An 18337-nucleotide genomic window follows, 5' to 3' on the forward strand; every position below is an offset into this window, starting at 1 on the left:
CCTCACGAATGAGCGGAAGTAGGCGCTGCCCTCTCTGCCCTACTTCTCTTCTGCCAGGTGAGAACAGTGCTCCATCCGTGCAGAGGCGCCATCTTGAAGCAGAGGGCAGGTCTGCACCGGGGCCTGCACCTGCTGGCATGCTCGTCTCAGACCGCAGGCTCGAAACTGCAACAAAGAAACCTACGTTCTTTACAAATCGCTCAGGTATTTTGTCGTCGCATCACAAACAGCCTAAAGGCAAGTATACAACATTGCAATTCATGTAGATGTTGAAAATTTCACAAACACAAACTTTGGAAGTACATTTTCCTGTCCCAGGGGATATTTATTCATTGTTCTAATAGACATGGAGAGCTTTAAAAATTAGAAGTATTTTCCAAGAGCTCAGGACAGAGGTCCTATCGTGACCTTCACTCACCTCTAATTGTAGTTATCTCTCCACTGAACAGTGGGACCCTCCCATCAACTCCCCGCCCCCCGTTTCTGTTTAATTGGAACCTACTCTGGTCTCCCTTTGGGTGAAGTCATTTCAGCAGTACATAGTCTGGAAAGATCGGTGTGGAAACCCCTACTTGTCTATATGGAAGTACTCACTAGAGACATCAAAGCAGAGGAAGGCTTTATAGAAGAAAAGAACTACCTTCCTTTCAAAAAAAAAAAAAAAAAAAAAAGCAACAAAACAACCTTGTACCATTGGTATCACATGTGGCGAGTCCCAAATGCAATCCAGCTGCTGTGTTTTGTGCAAAGCCTCCTGGATATCAGGGAAATTTTGTCTGGCTCAGTGTTGGAGTCCAGGGCAAGCAGACGGTGAAGATCCCAGGGACCGCCACTCCTGGTATTTTGCACATTGTGGGTTCCCCTTTTGCACACAGAAATTCTCCAGAGCTGTTCCCGGAGATCATTTCAACCCTCTCTCCCCTTGGCTTCTATATGAGCACATGTGGAGAGAAACGAAGTGAAAATGTGGAAGATAGAAGCAGATTTGAAGATGAAGGGAAAACAACCCTTTTTCTCCTTCCTCATTAAACCCTGGGAAGATTGTTTCAAGAAGAAAGAGCGCGATGCCCAATTATTATAAGAATACACTCTTGACACACCTGTTTTGCCTCTCAAAGATGACTTTGATGACATTAATTTTACCTACACTGTGGTATAAATTTTCACTGCGATCTTTGTCTCACCCTGACACCAATTAGAACATGAGTTTCGGCAGAAGAAACCACCGCAATTTAGTCCATACCTTGGAAGAAAAGGAAGCACTAATAGAGATGAAGACTGCCCCAAACCCAATTGAACAGGTGTGCATTTCCATAATAGCTGCACAATTCAGCGATGAAGTGCTGTTTGCTGCTCTCGCTTGTGAACAGAATTAGTAATCTTCACAGGCCCTGTCCGGGTGATTGAAATAAATTACTTGGTTAAATTGCAAAGCAGGTTGACCCATCTGTTGGCCCGTGAATGTTCAGATTCTCAGAGGGTTTATTACTCCAAATAATGTCTGCCATATGCAGGGGTAAACAGTTCCTTTAAAACTGACTGAAGGATTTGGTGCTGCTTTTGAAGGCAATTTATAAAGCGCTTCATGTTCCCCTGAAAGGACCTGCCCTTCAACTAAACTTCCAGCCAAGTCTAGCTGTCTTGATCAGTTAATCCCAGCCGAGACACCCTGCTCCCTCCGCAGAGGAAAGAGGAAGGGTTCTGGGAGGACCTACTACGTGCTGGGTGGAAGCTCACCTATTGGCACTTCTTCAAGAAGTGTCAGGGCACCCATGTGCAGGGAACATTCCTACCCCAGAGAAAACAGGAAGCCAGAGAGGTTAAGTGGCACATGCCAAGTCGACTGCTACGCAGTCCATCTGGGCACCAGACACCGGGTTCTAGGGGACAGTCTGAGTCGGAAATGTTGACAGGAAGCACAGTGAGGATTTTGCCCAATCACAGTGCAGACCCTCAGGGGGACCCAAGTGCAAAGTTTTTACACCCTTGAGCTGTTCAGACTCCTCGTTCTCAAAACCAGAATTCCGCCCCACTCTTCCCTGCTTGGTCACTAAGGACAGGGCCAGACGCTGACCTTCCGTTGGCAAGATCCTAACAGGAATTTTTTTTTTTTTTTTTAAGACAGAGATCTGTGGATCTTCTTGTCACGTGAGCATTCCCTTGTCTTAGATCATCCCCGATCTCACATCCCCAGGGAGAATGCCTGCTCTCGTCACACACGGTCCATAAACTGCTCTGACTGTGCACCAGCCGTGATTTGTTCATGATGTTAGCGGGGACTGGCTGTGGCTAGGTTACAGATGTGAAATTGCTGATGGATGGGCCCGAAGCCAGCACATGGTCAGCTCTTCTGGTATTCAACTTCAATATTAATCATGTGGAGAAAGGCATGTTCCCCCCTCTGTGAAAAATGAAATGGCTAATATACAGTATGGAATGAGCGCTCAGGAACAATTCCTTTTCTTAACAGGAAGAGAATAAAGCTATTAAAAGAATAAACTCCTGCATGTGACATGATGACAGTGGGGTCTTTCTGACGAGCTCAGTGAATAAGCTCCCTCGCCTTTGATTTATGCCAGCGCCGAGTCTCTTGGAGCTTCAAAAGGCAGGGAGCACATTTGGAAGCCAACGGCCTCCACTCCATTTGCTTAATGGGAGTGAGAGGCCAAGATTCAGCCAGAGGCAAAAGTTTGACAGACTGAGAACTGAAAAGGTCAGTCCCAAGTGCTCAGGCACTGAGCGGGGAAGGGGTGCCTGGGGGGTTTGCCAGAACCTTTGGTTGAGGGGATTCATCCTTCCTTTCCACAGCACCCCACCACCACCACCACCACATGCAGGTACCTCTGCAGGAGCCAAAGCTAGGCCCCGCCTCTGTGGTTGGTCTTTGCCCCAAACCAGAGGAAATCAGCCATCTTCCTTTGCTGTCGGTGGGTACCCTGAGGAGGAGCCGAGAAATCAAGATTGGTCTTCACCTCTCTCCAAACATGCATCCTAGAACCACACGCAAACCTCAGAAAAAGCTTGCCTCAGCAGGGCACGGTGACTCGCCTGTAATCCTTGCACTCTGGAGGCAGAGGCATGACCATTGCAAGTGCCAGACCAGCTTGGATGTACACAGAGGCAGGAGGAGAGTTCAAGGCCAGCCTGGGCTGTGTAAGAACCTGCCCAAAACACAGCCGAAAAGCTTAATATCCTCTGAGAACATGGTGAGCATCAAAAAAGATCACCCAGGGTAAGGTCCACTGGAGGAGAAAATGTAACTGAATTTTGAGCTTGTTGATCTAAATCAAGAGCAGCATGTTTATGGATCAAGACATCAGAGTATACTTGATAAACATATGCAACCACTAATTATGTATAAAAACAATATAGAGACATCTAACAAACCCCAATTCAGGGGCAGGGGGAGCAAAGCAAATGCTAAAGTCTTTACCAGCCAGTGACCTGCAAAGGCCGTAACAGATAGAGACGTGAGTGCCGGGACAAGTCAGGAGAGAGCAAGGGGCTCAAGCAGTGAGGGACAGAAAGCAGATCCTGGCCAGAATGTGTGTGATGAAGCAGCGGTGTGCAGAATTAGCAGCACTCAGTGGTGGTAAGTCATGGCTGGTCTTCTTAGATCGGTCCATGATCATGGGAGATGTTAACATTTGGAGGCATCTTTGTGCCACTTCTGCAACTTCTCACTAAAGTCTAAAATGATTTCAGAACGATTTTGAGAAGGTACTATTGCAGAAAAGCCCACAGGGAAGAGCTGAAGGGTCCCCAAAGCCTGCACCCCGAGCCCTACTCCTGGCTCCAGAATCAGCCTCTCATAACTCTTCTAGCTGTTGATTCTTCCAAGAACTATCCGCCTAGGACTATTGTGATTAAAACACGAATTACAGTGCTTAAGACAGTATTTCCTGACTTCTGGCCACCCTGACTAAGAATTCACTTCATTTTCACCAGCCCTCAACGCTCATCCATGCTTTAAAAAAAGAAAAGATAAAGAAAGAAAGAAAGAAAGAAAGAAAGAAAGAAAGAAAGAAAGAAAGAAAGAAAGAAAGAAAGAAAGAAAAAAGAAAAAAAAGCTTCCTGATTTGACATTTGAAATGAGTTTAGACTCTGGAGAAAGTTTCAAAGACCATGAGGTTCCTCATTAACTTTCACACAGTTTTCCCTTATGTTCATAATCATGGCACAATTCTCAAAGACAAGAAATTAGCATCAATACAATACAGTTACCCAAACTACAGGTCTTATTGGAATTTCTCTGACCTTTCTATAACCAGATCTCTCCCAGGATTCACCTACCCTCGGTAGCACTGGGATGTCTTTTCTACCCAGTGTCTTCTCGTCTGTGACTTTTCCTAGTGTTTCACAACCTTGATGTGTTTGGAAACTGCGGGTCAAAGTCGTAGAGTATCTGTCCTTCTGGAGCTGTCCACACTAAGGTCTAGACTGAGCCACAGAAGTTCGCACCACAGAGATGCAGCATTTCAGGAGTATATGGTCCCTGTGGGTCTCACTCCCAGGGAAGTGAACCTTGACCTTTCAACTCAGGTACCATCTGCTTCTTCAAGAGAATGTTACACATTTCTCTGCTTCCTGTTAGAAGAACGTCTCTAAGTCCAGTTTATTCTCCAGGAGAGATCAGTTCAGCTCTAATTCCTGGAGAGGTGTTCCAGAGGAATCTGTAGGTCCGTGTTAAAATCACAAAAGCATGAAATGCATTAAGGGAAGATACTCTGAGGTTAGGCAAATATACAATTTCTGTTTAACATTTTATCCACTATTTTTTAGCTTGCCTCCAGGAACTGTGCCTGTTGAAATCATTACTGTGGGGTTCTAATGGCCAGTCTCTATTTCTCCACTCCCTCTATGTTCAGTTATTGAAATTCTTCTGTGAGGAAGTGTTGGCCCCTCTCTCCCATGTACTTACTTATTCAATCTTGTATTTGTATCTATAGAATCTGTTGATATTTACTTTACTCTTTGGATAATAATCCAGTACTGTCATGATTTAGTTTGCTTCTCAAATTTTCCAGAATTGACTTTTGGAAATTATTTCAGGTTGAATCCCACGTCCTTTTGAAGTGTCTCACCCCTTCCTTACCCAGCCCTCTTCCTTAACCATTTTGGCATCAGAACATACACAGGATGCTCGAAGCTCATCTTACTATTTCACCACACAAGCCCTAGAACTAGCCGTTTTCCCAAGAACATTTACTGGAGAATAGTATCTTAAAATTAAAATGGTGTGTGGATTCCTCGGGCATCCCACTCCTCCCAGGCTGTCTTAGGAGGCAGAGCTGGACCGTGAGTACTCATCCTAATCCACATCTACTACCCCTGTCTGGAGTGAGTGACTGGTGACTTCTGCTGATATCTGTGAGTCTAGGCCAGCACCCCACAGGTCATCCTGGCATCCTCCACCTCCCCCGTCTGCAGCTTCTCTCTTCCACAGTGAGAATCCTGGCTCTGATGTCCACAGTTGCTCAGTGTTGGGCCATAGGAGCGTAACTGACTTTCTATGCTGCTCTGGTACCCTGTAACATTGCAAAGTCTATTTTTAGGTCCAGGAGTGCTCCGATATATTCTTTGGGGTTTCATTTATAGACAGTTATATAATTTACAAGTAGAAAGCTTTTCTGTCCTCTTCATCAACATATGGAGAATTTGGGTTTTCTGTTGGTTGTTTCATAATTTCCAATCAATAAGAGGGCAAGAGGCCACCTTGCCTCATTCCCAACCTTTAGAGGAAATCTTTGAATCCTTCACCATCTACAAAGCTACCTACAGGCTTTTCACAGGTGACCTTTCTTGGGTTGGGAAAGCCTCTCTATTCCTAATTTTCAGAGTTCTTACCTTGAACATCAAATTTGTCAGAAGACTTTTCTGTGTCTGTCAGGTAGATGACATAGTTTTTGTTCTTCAGTTGGCTAATGTGGTAGCCTACACCTGCTCCTGAAAGGTAAGTCATGTCCTTCAGTCAGCCTGGCACTCCTGGAAAGCCCCTCACTTGACCCTGATGCATCAAAATATTATTATTTTAATTATTATATTATATTATTAGTATTGCACTGAATGTGTTAATGTTTTGCTGAAGACTGCAATAGACTTATGAGAGCTTTTGGCCTGTGATTTTCTTTTCTAGTGATGTCTCTGTTTTTGAAGTAGTAGAGTGCAGAGATAGAAGACTGCTTACCACAGCAGTGACTGATTAAAACGAGAACCAGCACAAACCAAGCAAGCTAAACTGAGTGATACAAATCTAACAGTGTGATTTTAAAACACGAATTCAAAAAATCCACACACATTCAACCAGTATTCAAATCAAAGTCTGTCCTTTCCCAAGGGAGGAACAGGATTAGGAAAGTCTACAGCCTCCTCTCAGCTCTTTACAGCTAGAACAAATCTGTCCAGTGACCATTAGGGTACTGAGGATTTCAATGTTGTTGGCATTAATTCCATAAACTGATTTAAAAAAAAATAGGGTGTCAAGGTATTAAGGGGAAATGAGATGCACTCCTGAGACTTAAAAGAGCAGAATGTCACAGTGTAACAAGTCTTTTTCTGTACTGCCAGCTCCCAAATAACCACATGGAGATTTCTTATAAATTAGGAAAGTTTGGCCTTAGCTTAGGCTTGTCTCATTAGCTCTTATAACTGAAATTAACCCATTCCTATTAATCTACATGCTGCCACGAGGCTCATAGCTTTTACCTCTCCTGCATGTTCTGCTTCCTCTCCATCTCCTCTGGCATCTCTCTTGCACCTAGATTCATCTCCTTTTCCTCTCTCTCTGACCTGAAGTCCTGCCTAACCTCTTCCTGCCCAGCTATTGACCATTCAGCTCTTTTTTAAACCAATCAGAAGTCCTCTTGGCAAAGACACATCTTCACAGTGTACAAAAAGATTATTCCATAATATCACAGTAAGAACCAGAATACAAAAGGCTTATGAGCTGACTCTTGCCCAGAAGCAGAAGCTGAGAAGATTGGCACCTTTGTGTTGGCTACACCCGGGAGTAGGCAGTATGCGGAAGGCGGAAGGTGGAAGGATGGGAAGCTGGCCTGGTTTTTCGAGTGTTTGATAATAGTTCATCATAGTAAAGACCACTGACTGACTTTTAGAAGATTCCTGATGTTTAGACTGTCAGCACCTCACCAATAAAAATCCAACAATTATCCTAATGTAACAAAACAAGCAATCTACAGGGCCCTAGTGCCAAGATCAATGAGGAGTAGTATCATGGGCAGTAGCCACTGTGCTCTGTGCTACGAAGATGCTTAGATACCTGTCAGTGGCTTCATTTCTAAGGAGCAAATGAGATGCTAGAGAGGAAGGCATGTTATCAGGGATGATGGCTGTGTGGAGGATTTTCAGTGACTACACCCTGAAGTAACACCGCGGCCTGTCACTCTGGGGTGCATCCTGCTAAAGGTGCTGGAGGTGCAATGCTGAGCTGGGCGTGGAGGGTCATGACTCTCAACACTGAAGGGCCAGGGATGGGAGGAACAAATTATCACTAAGGACATGAACCGCATTTGGCAAGCACTGGGGTGGCAATAAAAAGTGACATAATAGACAGAGATTAGAGAATGTATGATGGAGACACTGGGGACTCAGAGTAGATGGTCAGAGAAAGCCTCAGCAAAGAGGAGAACTTTTTTTAATTAAAATTTTTTATTCATTTTGCATGCCAACTACAGATCCCCCTCTCATCCCTCCTCCCGCTCCCCCCACTCCCACCCAACCCCCCAACCCACCCCTCCTCCCCTCTTCCAAAAGAGTAAGTTCTCCCATGGTGGGGGGCAGTAAAGCCTGGTACATTCAGTTGAGGCAGGACCAAGCGGCTCCCCCCTGCAAGAGGAGAACTTTTTAAAAAGGGCGGGGTGATGACTGACTAGCCACAGAAAGTAGTGCGACAGAGCTTTGCAGGTGGAGACCAGAGCAAGGAGAAAGATAAAGCCTGTGCTCTGAAAACAAAAAGAAGGGCAATCAGGTGTGCTGGCCCACTGTCAAACAGGGAGCCACTGGGAAAGAAGCATGAACCATGGTGAACCATCAGAGGGTGACAAAGGGCAGCATTTCAGAAGAGGGTCCGATATCTCATGGGGCAGAGTCACCAACACCGTGGCCTAGAGTGGTCTACAAGACAAACTCACTGTCCTCGCTAAGTAGCTATGGTTTTAGCGGCTGCCCAAACTGCTCACACCTGACTGTTTCGTGAGCCTGTTCCTATGACCTGCTGGGTTTTGTACCTTCATCTATATCCCTTCAGCGACTTTTCCTGCTGCCTACAGCCTACAGAATTCACCTCTTTTTCTTACAACTAAAAACTTGTACTGTGGTCTGGAGAAATGGCTCAGTGGTTAAGAGCACTGGTGGTTCTTCCAGAGGACCCAGGTTTAATTTCCAGTACCCACATGGCAGCTCACAGCCATCTATCTCTAATGCCAGGGGATCTGATGAGATCTAATGGCCCCTTCTGGCCTCTGAGAGCACCAGGCATGAATGTAGTGTACAGACACACAAGCAGACAAAACACTCAGACACATAAAATAAACAAATACAATTTTTAAGAACTTAGACTAACATGATATAGTAAGAACATTGGACTTTTTCCTGAGGACAGTAGGAAGCCAACAGACAGATAGAAAGAGGACAGTGCCACAGATGAAGTCAAGACCCTAGAATCTACTCTTGGGCAGTGCAGATATAAAGTATTTTCGGTTTCACAGAAAGTTCATCAGGTTACATTAATGTGATGTCCCTTAGCATGATAGGTGTTCACTCTGCTGCCTCTCAGAGTGCCTTTCTTACCTTTAATGGCAAGAGTTAAAAAAAAAAAAAAGGAAGGAGATCTGGAACTGCCCTGGAGTACACACAAAATAGTGCCTTTCCTGGAGGTGAAACAGAGCAAAAAAGAAAAAGAAAAAAAAAAGCCGGGCGTGGTAGTGCACACCTTTAATTCCAGCACGGGAGGGAGGCACAGGCAGGTGGATCTCTGTGAGTTCGAGGCCAGCCTGGTCTACAAATCTAGTTCCAGGACAGTCAGGGCTGTCACACAGAGAAACCTGGTCTCGAAAAACCAAATACATACATACATTCATACATACATACATACATACATAATCCCAGTGATCGTTAACACAAACCAGAGATTACCACACCTTTAACAGAATATCAACTATAACTTGCAGCTTGACAGTGAGGTAGAATTAAAGCCATTGCTTTCCCCCATCTTCTATTGAAGAGAAAGTTGAGCTCTGTATATCAAAATGGAGACACTAAGTTCTTTCTTTCCAATGGCTAGCAACGCAAGTTTCCTTGATTAAGCAAAACACACATTAAGGAGTTGTTTTCTTCATTGCTTCAAGGTCAGCAAGACCAGAGGCTGATTAGTGAGAGCAAGCAGCCTCTCTCAGACCCAGGAGGATGGGCCGAGTGGGAGCAGACACTTCTTACAACAGCAGATTTGTTCCCACCAGCGATCTTGGGGGAAGCAGGAAGGAGCTCCTGGGACAACAACCAACACAGTAGCAGCCTGGTGTGTTTTCTTGTCCTCCCCTGGGGAGCTATTTTCTTTGCAAAACTACTGTAATTTTAATAGGCTGCCATTTGCTCATTAAAGTCATCTGGGAATTCAGTCAGCATATGGACCACAAAATAGGACCCTGTATAATGTTTAGGAGTTTGTCGTTTAATAAAACATTTTATAAGCTCTGTGAGTACCTATTAACTAATAACTGCCCTTCCCAGGGCCCAGTGGCCCACCCTGTGGGCTCTACAGAGCCCCTGTGCTGGAGGGGAGTTTCAGGGAGATCTTTCTCCTGTTCCCATTTGTCTTTATTCTGACACTCAACCAGCACACGATGAACCATCAGTCACTGTTAAATTACATCCCTGGGAATTGTACCAGGCTGGACTTCTTATCCTTCAAAGTCTTCTCAAACGCTTCCTCCTTCAGAAAAGGGAGGCCCTGGCTTCTGGGCCATGGGGGAATTTATTATCATCCGCAGGGGAGGAAGGATGATGTACGTGTAAGGGAAGTTATCACTGAGAAAGAGCTTTATCCCCCTGCTTCAGGACCTGGCTCTATCAGAGTCTCTTGTGATGAATGACAAAAAAAGAAAGAAAGAAAGAAAGAAAGAAAGAAAGAAAGAAAGAAAGAAAGAAAGAAAGAAAGAAAGGAAGGAAGGAAGGAAGAAAGGAAGGAAGGAAGGAAGGAAGAGAAGATAAAGAAAAGAAAAATGGATGGACACCCCAGGTCCTTGCCAAGCTTGCCCAATTATCCTCAAAGACAAGGCCTCAGATAACCTGATGACCACAGGGCCCAAGGTCCTCTGATGTAACAGTTACAGAAAGGAATCCCTTGGAAGACTTGATGGGCACCCAACTGAAAGTCATAGGGAAATTAAGAAGAGAGTTCAATCAGTAAAGTTCCTGCTGGACAAGCATGAGGATCGGAGTTTGTGTGCTCTGGAACCATGCAAAAAGCCAGGTACCTGTAATTCCAGCCCTGGGGAGGTGGAGACAGTCAGACCCCTGGAGCTCAGTGGCCAGTCAGTCTAGCAGAACCAGTAAGTTCCAGGTTGAGTGAGAGTCCCTATCCCAAAAGACAAGAGGGAGAACAGCTGAGGAAGACACTCAATATCAAACTCTGATCTGTACACACATAAGCACCTGCATACACACACACAACTACACACATACACACATAAGCACCTGCATACATACACACAAATACATACCAAAAAATGCACGTTAAAAAAAAGAAAGTTTCCTACTGCATCCTTACAGTGTAATCATTTTTAACAAGAAAAATGAAAATGAAGCACAGATTCCTGGGCTTGAAAGATAGATCAGTGGATAAAGTGTTTACTGTACCAGGACAAAGCATCAAGTTTGGATTCTCAGCACCCACATTAAAAATAATAAAAACCTAGGTGGGCATGGCCTAATCTCAATGCTCTATGAAGTGAAGACAGGATCCTCGGGGCAAGCTGGCTACCTAGACTAGACAATTGGCCAGCAGTAGGTTTAGAGAGAGACTCTGACGCTAAATAAAGTGGAGAGCAACCCAGGAAGACACTCAACATTGCCGTCTAGCCTCCACATGCAATTGCACATGTACTTGTAAACATGTCCACCATGTGCATTCACACACACACACACACACACACACACACACACACACACACACACACACGAAACAGACTCTGGTAGACAGTTATGGACATCTAATGGCAAATCCCATAAATACTGATTATTACAATGGTTTGATTGAAAATGGCCCCATAGGCTCATAGATTTGAATACTTGATACCCTGCTGGTGGTATTGTTTAGGAAGGATTATGAGATGTGGCCTTTCTGGACAATGTGTGTCTTTTGGGGTAGCCTTGGAGGTTTCAAAACTCTATGCCATTTCCTGTGCCTCATTCTGCCTTGTGTTTGTGGATCAGCTGTGAGTTCTCAGCTACTGCTCTGCATCTGCCTTTCTGCCAGTTGCCATGCTCTCCGCCATGATAATCAAAATGGCCATGGACTCAATCTCTGAATCTGTAAGCCCCCAGTTAACTCTTTCTTCTATAAGTTGTCTTGGTCATGGTGTCATATCACAGTAATGGAAAAGTAACTAAGACAATCACAAAATGAAAACTGTGGAAGACATGATCTGTCACCTTAGAAAACTCAAAGGATACTGGCTATTGACAGACGAGCCTTAGGGTCTTGAATTTGTTGCTAATTTTAAGCATTTCTTTGCCTCTTCATTCCTCAGTTCACAAGCAAGAGGGCAGGCTATGGTTTACAGCCCACCAACAACCTCCAAATGAGACCTGACTTAGCCATAAGAAGAACATAAGGTTAGATGTGAAGAGGTTTGATTAGAGTGGGTACATTACTGAGGTGGGAGGCCAGCAACCAGTAAGACCTACCCCTGTGTGGTGAGTGAGAAACCCCTTTTGATTTTCTCAATGGTCTCACTAACATCTTACCTCTTTCCAACACTCTTCACCACAAGTAGAAAAATCTCAGATCAACACAGTATCTTCAAATATAAGAAGGCCCCACTCTGTGACGTTATGCTTTGGAGGGGGAGATTGTTCCTTTGGTTACTTACTGCAAGGTGGGCATCGAGAGGGCCACAGAGCTTCATAAGTATCTCAGGGAGAAAATGGGGCCCGGAGGAAGTGCTCAGAAGTTGTTGAGACAATCCCCAGCCTGAGTCTCCTTGGCTATTCCACAGTCAACATGCACTGTTCCGGGCCAACTCTGATGAGCACTGTGCTCCATGCTTTGCAAGCACTGTGCTCCATGCTTTGCAAGCACTGCTGGCTTTGTCCCTCCCAAACCCCTCACCAGCTTGGTGTCACGTTAGCTTCCCCTTTTAAAGGTAGGAAAACTGAAGCTAAGGGGGAATTTGCCAAAGTTACAGCCCAAATATTTAGTCAGCCTGGGCATCTAGAATCCAATACCGCCATCTGGGGCCCTGCCGACGGCCAGCAGTCCTTTGCTGATGGTGACAATAACCAAGAAAACACAAGAGGTTGTCACTGGTAGTGGAAGTGGTCTGCTTCCATTAACCAAATTCCCCCAGCAGGAACCACACCCGCGGTGATAGGCAAAGCCAGAAAGGAGGGCATTCATGCTGATCACAAGGCACGAGAGTCGACCGAGCAGAGGGTTTGTGAGCTGGAGCAGCAGAATTCTCTCAGCTGGGCCGGCTCTGCTGCCTCCTTCGCTCTGCCCTTCAGCAAAGCAAAACCGCTATAAAAAACAAGGGAATTAAAATATCTCTAATTTCCCCCAAATGACAACAGGATCTTTTTCTAGAACTTGTCCTCTCTGAAAGCTCAGCCTTACACCACCACACTCAGGGAACATCTCAAATCTGGGACCCTGCACAATGGGAGATTGATGAATGCGGAGCTGGCCCCCTACATTCTTTGGGTGCCTTCTCCAGGAGTCCCACCCACACTGAAGCCTTTCAACTCCTTCCTCTGGGATGCTATACCTCAGATGGCATTCAGTGGGAGGCAACGCTGAGTGCTCGGGAGATTCCCAGAAGCTGACTGACCCGGCAACACTTCAAAGCGCCTGACATTTGCCCTGGGAAGACCCCATGTCCCATTCCCAAAGAGAATCTACCCACTGTCTGTGATGAGCAGAACTGAGGCTCAGTAAGTGGTGACAATGCCCCCCATACAATGAGAACACAAAGGCTCCTTTCCCCTCCACCCTGGGTCCAGTGTCCGTCGCCAGAAGCTGCACCAGCTGCCACTCGTTGGCCCCTTACTGTGGTCCAGATCCAGCACCAACCAGATGACAGTTTACCTTCACATGAGCAGTACCAGGTGGGAAGGTGTTGGTGTTCCCATTTTACAGATGGTAAAACTAACACTCAGAATCCTCCAGAGCTACTAAGAACAAGTTAATCTCTAGTTCCAGCAGAAGTGCTCTGATCCATTTGCCTTTAATGTGACCTGCTGCTCAGTAATGCTTCATGACGGGCAGGGAAAGTTGGATTCTTAAATGAGTGACATTTCAGGTTATCTCTCATCTTGTTTGGTTGCACTGATCAGTATTTTTTTCTCCAGAGATATCGAGATCACGAGGAAAACCTTACCATATCCCTTGCATTTACTTTTGCTTTTAGGAAGGTTTCAAAAACAAGGTAGACGAGGCAGGAGCAGCAGGGGTCTGATCGAAGATGGATTTTTCATCTGAGACAGCTGAGGTTATTCCAATGAAGTGCAACCCAAGGAGAGCCCCGGCAGACAAAGGGCGGTGTGGGGCGAGGTGGGGGTTCATTCTATTTGCGGTATCTGGGTTCCGCAGATATAATATAATCTTCCCCGATCTGAGTCAAAAAGGAGAAAAAGCAGGCCCTGGAGAAGGTGGTGGTTTTCCTGGAGCTGAACCTGTCTGCTTCGAATGCTTGTTCCGAGAGTCTCCCTTCTCTTTTAGTATTATGATATCTTTCCTGCTTAGAAAATGATAATAGAAGTCTATCTGTCTATCTATCTATCAATGCTTTTAATATCCTTAAACTAAGAGTTAGCCATCTCTAATTTTTCAAAATCAAATTTTTAAACTTTTATACATTCAAGGGGTTTTAGGATAGCTATCCCCAAAAAATTTTAATTAACATGAATTATTTCTTTAAAACTAATAGAATAATTCTAAGAGAAAGAATGCATAACTTTTTAGGGGCAGAGCACAGCCATGCCTATCTTCTTTGTTAAAACCTTGTTTCTGAATTTCTAAGAACCTGATCATTTCTGAGTCTGTGTTAGCTGCCCCTCCTAGTGCAAGTGTGAAAAGGCACATTGAGAAGATTTGGCGGTAATCCTGAAAGGTTCTAATACTGAGGGATCACTAGATGTGTGTCAGGGAGTCAGGTGAAATCTCACAGAAGACTATTTATAAGTCAGTCTTTATTGAGCCAAATGATGTAATAAGAATTATCTTTGGGAGCAGGCAAAGATATATTTCTCTACCACAGAAGCAGAACACATAGAAAGACAGACTAGCTCTACCAGAATTTAGATAACAGCAAATAAACACCAAGTATCTGATTTATAAAAGAAGAAGGAGGAAGAAAAACGCTAATTGACCTTCTGGGCATAGCCTGACAGTCAGGAAACAAAAGCTCGATTGTGAACAGACCCTATCTCAAGAGCAGCCTGAGGGAAGATTTGGCAAAATGAAGTTTAGGCTTGGACTAATTTCACATGCTAATGAGAATCTCCAGATAAAAGCTGCTTTATAATGGGCGCTAACCAGTTGGCAGATTAACACGATTCAGAACAAACAGAGCAGGAATTAGTCATGTTTGTCATGATACCATATGGCTGGAAAGAAACTGCCAGAATCTGGTTTAACCTATCATAGCGGTTGTTTAGGGGAACAATGTAGTTTGGCATTCCTGGGAAATCAGTGTAAAATCCAACTGCCTTCCCATAAGGAGACTGTGCAAGCTTTAGATGTAACCCCCATCATCCCCTGGAAGAAACTAGGATCCATCAAAATCAGAGGGCAGAGATGTAGCCATTCCCTTCCTTCTCTGAAATTCCTGCACCAAGCAAAAAGAAAAAAAGAAGTGACAGAAAACATGAGTTCAGGAGCCGCACTCTCCAACGCAGCATCTCCTAGCCTCACGTGACTGTTTTGGCTGAAATCTGAATGTCATCTCATCTTCACAGGTCTAGTCATATTAGCACACTTTCTGTGTCCAGCATCCCCATGCAGATAATGCTATCATGTTGAATCATGTTGAAGAGGACAGGCAGAGAATATTTTAATAATGGCAGAAGGTTCTATCAACCAGTGCTACTCAAGAGTCAACAATCTCCCTATGCGAACTTGAGTATCACTTGGTTTCCTCACTTTTAAAATTAAGAAACTAATAATGTGTCCTCCCGGAAAGTGAGGTGAGTTCACTCTATGCAAGAGATCTATAAGCTTTGAGATGTGCTGGCCATTTTGGTGAGGGTGGTGATAGCGATAACCCCCGTATGTGAAGCCTTCATCTAACCAGAAATGATTGGCAGTCTTAGTCTTTCCTCAGACAGCTCACATGCCATGCTGGAGGCTTTTCTCCCGACTGCCTGCTCTCTCCTTCTTGAAAATTTCCCTTGGGGACGAAGAACTAGACGATGAAAAAAGAAAGGACTCCAGAATCCTGTTTAGAACATATGCTAAGCTTAAGAAGAATTACATCAAACAGAATTCATATCAATCACCCAGGTCAGTGTTTCCTCAGTTGATCTCCCCAATTCAGTGTGCCTAGATCATACTGGCTAATAGTGGGAACCTCAGTTAGTGCAGATGTCTTCCAGAAGGTGCAGGTTTCCCAGGATAAAGCTAGCCTGTGTCAACCCACATACAAAGCATCAGTTCTGTCTTCCATTATGTTGTCAATCTAAGAGACACCGTTTTATTACGTTATTTGATGGAGCCATACACAATTTCAATTTCTGGAAGTCAAGAATCATGAGTGCAGGGGGTACTTGTCTATATTCCCAGCATTCAAGAAGCTGGGAAAGGAGAAGTTCAAGGCTGGCCTGGACCACATAATAAGACCTTGTTTTAAAACAGAAAAGTCAAACACTGGCATCTTTGTATGGTTCAGACCAATGCTTATTCCAATTTAACCTCAGCATAGGGGCTCAGAGTTGAAGCATCAGTTGAGAAATGCCTGACTCCAAATCTCACCTTGTCACGTGATAACAATATGTCTTTGAGAAATAAGCAGATGAATTAGAAAAATAAGTTCCATTTGCAGGCCAAAAGAAAAGAAGGTTTTTTGTGGAAAATGCCATTTTATGTGGTAAAAAAAAAAACATAATTGAAAACTACTCACATATCCTCAGAATAAAGCTTTTAGTTGTCAATACACCACCTTTGCCAAGGAGCATTCATCTTAGGAAACATGGAGAAGATGGCCTCCCTGAATAACAAAGACTTTAAGAAGCCCCAGGAAGCCTGTTTCTCATCTCCGAGTCTGATGAAGGCACTTCCAGCTTATCTAGAAGTGTGCACAGGAAGTTCCTTGGATGACAGAAAGAAGCAGCATCCCCACATCCAAACACGGAAGTTAGAAATATAGTCATTTGGTCTTGGCCTTCACTAGCTCAAGAGTATCGCCATATCACAATGATGTGCAACATCACTTCTCGAGGCAGCAGAAACACCCCCTCCATTATCAGGCTATTTTAATTCATAAAAGCAACCGTGGAACTAACACTATGGGGGAGATAAAGGACAGTGCGTGCTCAGCACTGAAAAGGAGGTCAGGGGAAGAGGCAGCCTGTGAGCCCTGGAAACGGACACCAGGAACTACGACCTTGAGGACAGGTGGGTGCCAGAAGAGGAAGGGTACACCATGTTGGGACTGGGAGAGAGGAGAAAAGAACAATGGCTGAGACACAGAATCCAAGCAGTGAACAAAGTTGGAGAATCATGAACTCTAAGAGCAAATGTCATGGGGCAGACAATCTGTGAGCCAGGTGAATCCCCCTGCGTGGGTTTTACAGTATATGGGCATCAGGAGAGAAGGGTGTTATCAATAAGCAAACTCCTTCTAAAGGGATCAGAAAGAGTTGGACTTCTTTGTGCTAAAAACTCATCCACGTAAGAGGTTTTGTTTCTGATCAGTAAGTTCTAGCTTGTTACTGGAAGTGAAGGTGGGGTGCCTTAATTTTAAACAACAATCAATAGTCACTCATTCACCCCAGGTTTTCTTTTCTTTTTTTTAATTACATTGTGTGTGTGTGTGTGTGTGTGTGTGTGTGTGTGTGTGTGTGTAGTGTATGTATCTGTGTGTGTTAGTGTGTTAGCGTGTGTGTGTGTTAGCGTGTGTGTGTGTGTGTGTGTGTGTGTGTGTGTGTTGTGTGTGTGTGTGTTAGTGTGTGTGTGTAGAGTGGGCTCATGTGGAGGTCAGAGGAGAGCTTGCAGGGGTCGGGTCCTGGGGACCAAACTCGGGGTGTCAGGCTAGGCAGCGAGCACTTTCACGCACTGAACCCCACAGCAGCTCTTACTGCAGCAACCTGAGAGAACGCACAGAACTCGGATTCAGAGAAAGCTACGTCCTGTGGTTCCGCCGCCGCTCATTAACGTCGTGCTGGAGAGCAGTACCTGTGTCTGTGCCCTCAGTGGCTTCATTGTAAACCAGAAACACTGATGTGCCTTCACCAGCCGGGGGCAGATCCCGAGGAGCCACACCTAGCAAATGCTGGAACTTGGCTAACATTCAACAAGGTCCCTTCCCTGTAAGGATAATTCATCTCTTAGCCGAAACAGTCGCTAGACTTACTTTCTTTGTTGTCTTTCGGGTCCATCTGTCATGACCTTAATATCCTTGTTGGACTACACCCCCTCCTAAAAGTCAACAGGCTGCCGCGTTTACTCTTCCAAAGCGACCGACCATGGATTTCAAATCTCACTCTTGTGTTTCCTTAAGATTTGGATCTATCCTTGTTTTTGTTTTGAGTGCGGGTGCCATCTTAGGCCACATGTCGACGCTAGAAGGAATTCATTGTTGACTAAGGACAACAGGGCATGGAAAAAAAAAATCCTCAAAAGCAAGAATATCCTCCACACCTGCCCAAAAAACAAGCCAACTGCTCTCAGCCTCCCACTGTGAGCAGCTGCTCCGGGCTGGGCCCTCAAGGTGAGCTGTGTTTCATGCTTCACCCGCAAAGGATAATCTAGGGTCCCTGGTCTGCTGGCTTATCAGGCTCAGACATCAGTAACCCCCGACTGAAGAGACCACCCAGCGGGCAGCTGGAGAGCCCTCGGGCTCCCCAAAGAATGTGCAGGAGAGTCAAGGGTCACATGCTCCAA

Source organism: Peromyscus leucopus, chromosome 3, assembly GCF_004664715.2.
Source record: "Peromyscus leucopus breed LL Stock chromosome 3, UCI_PerLeu_2.1, whole genome shotgun sequence".
Taxonomy (NCBI): Eukaryota; Metazoa; Chordata; class Mammalia; order Rodentia; family Cricetidae; genus Peromyscus; species Peromyscus leucopus.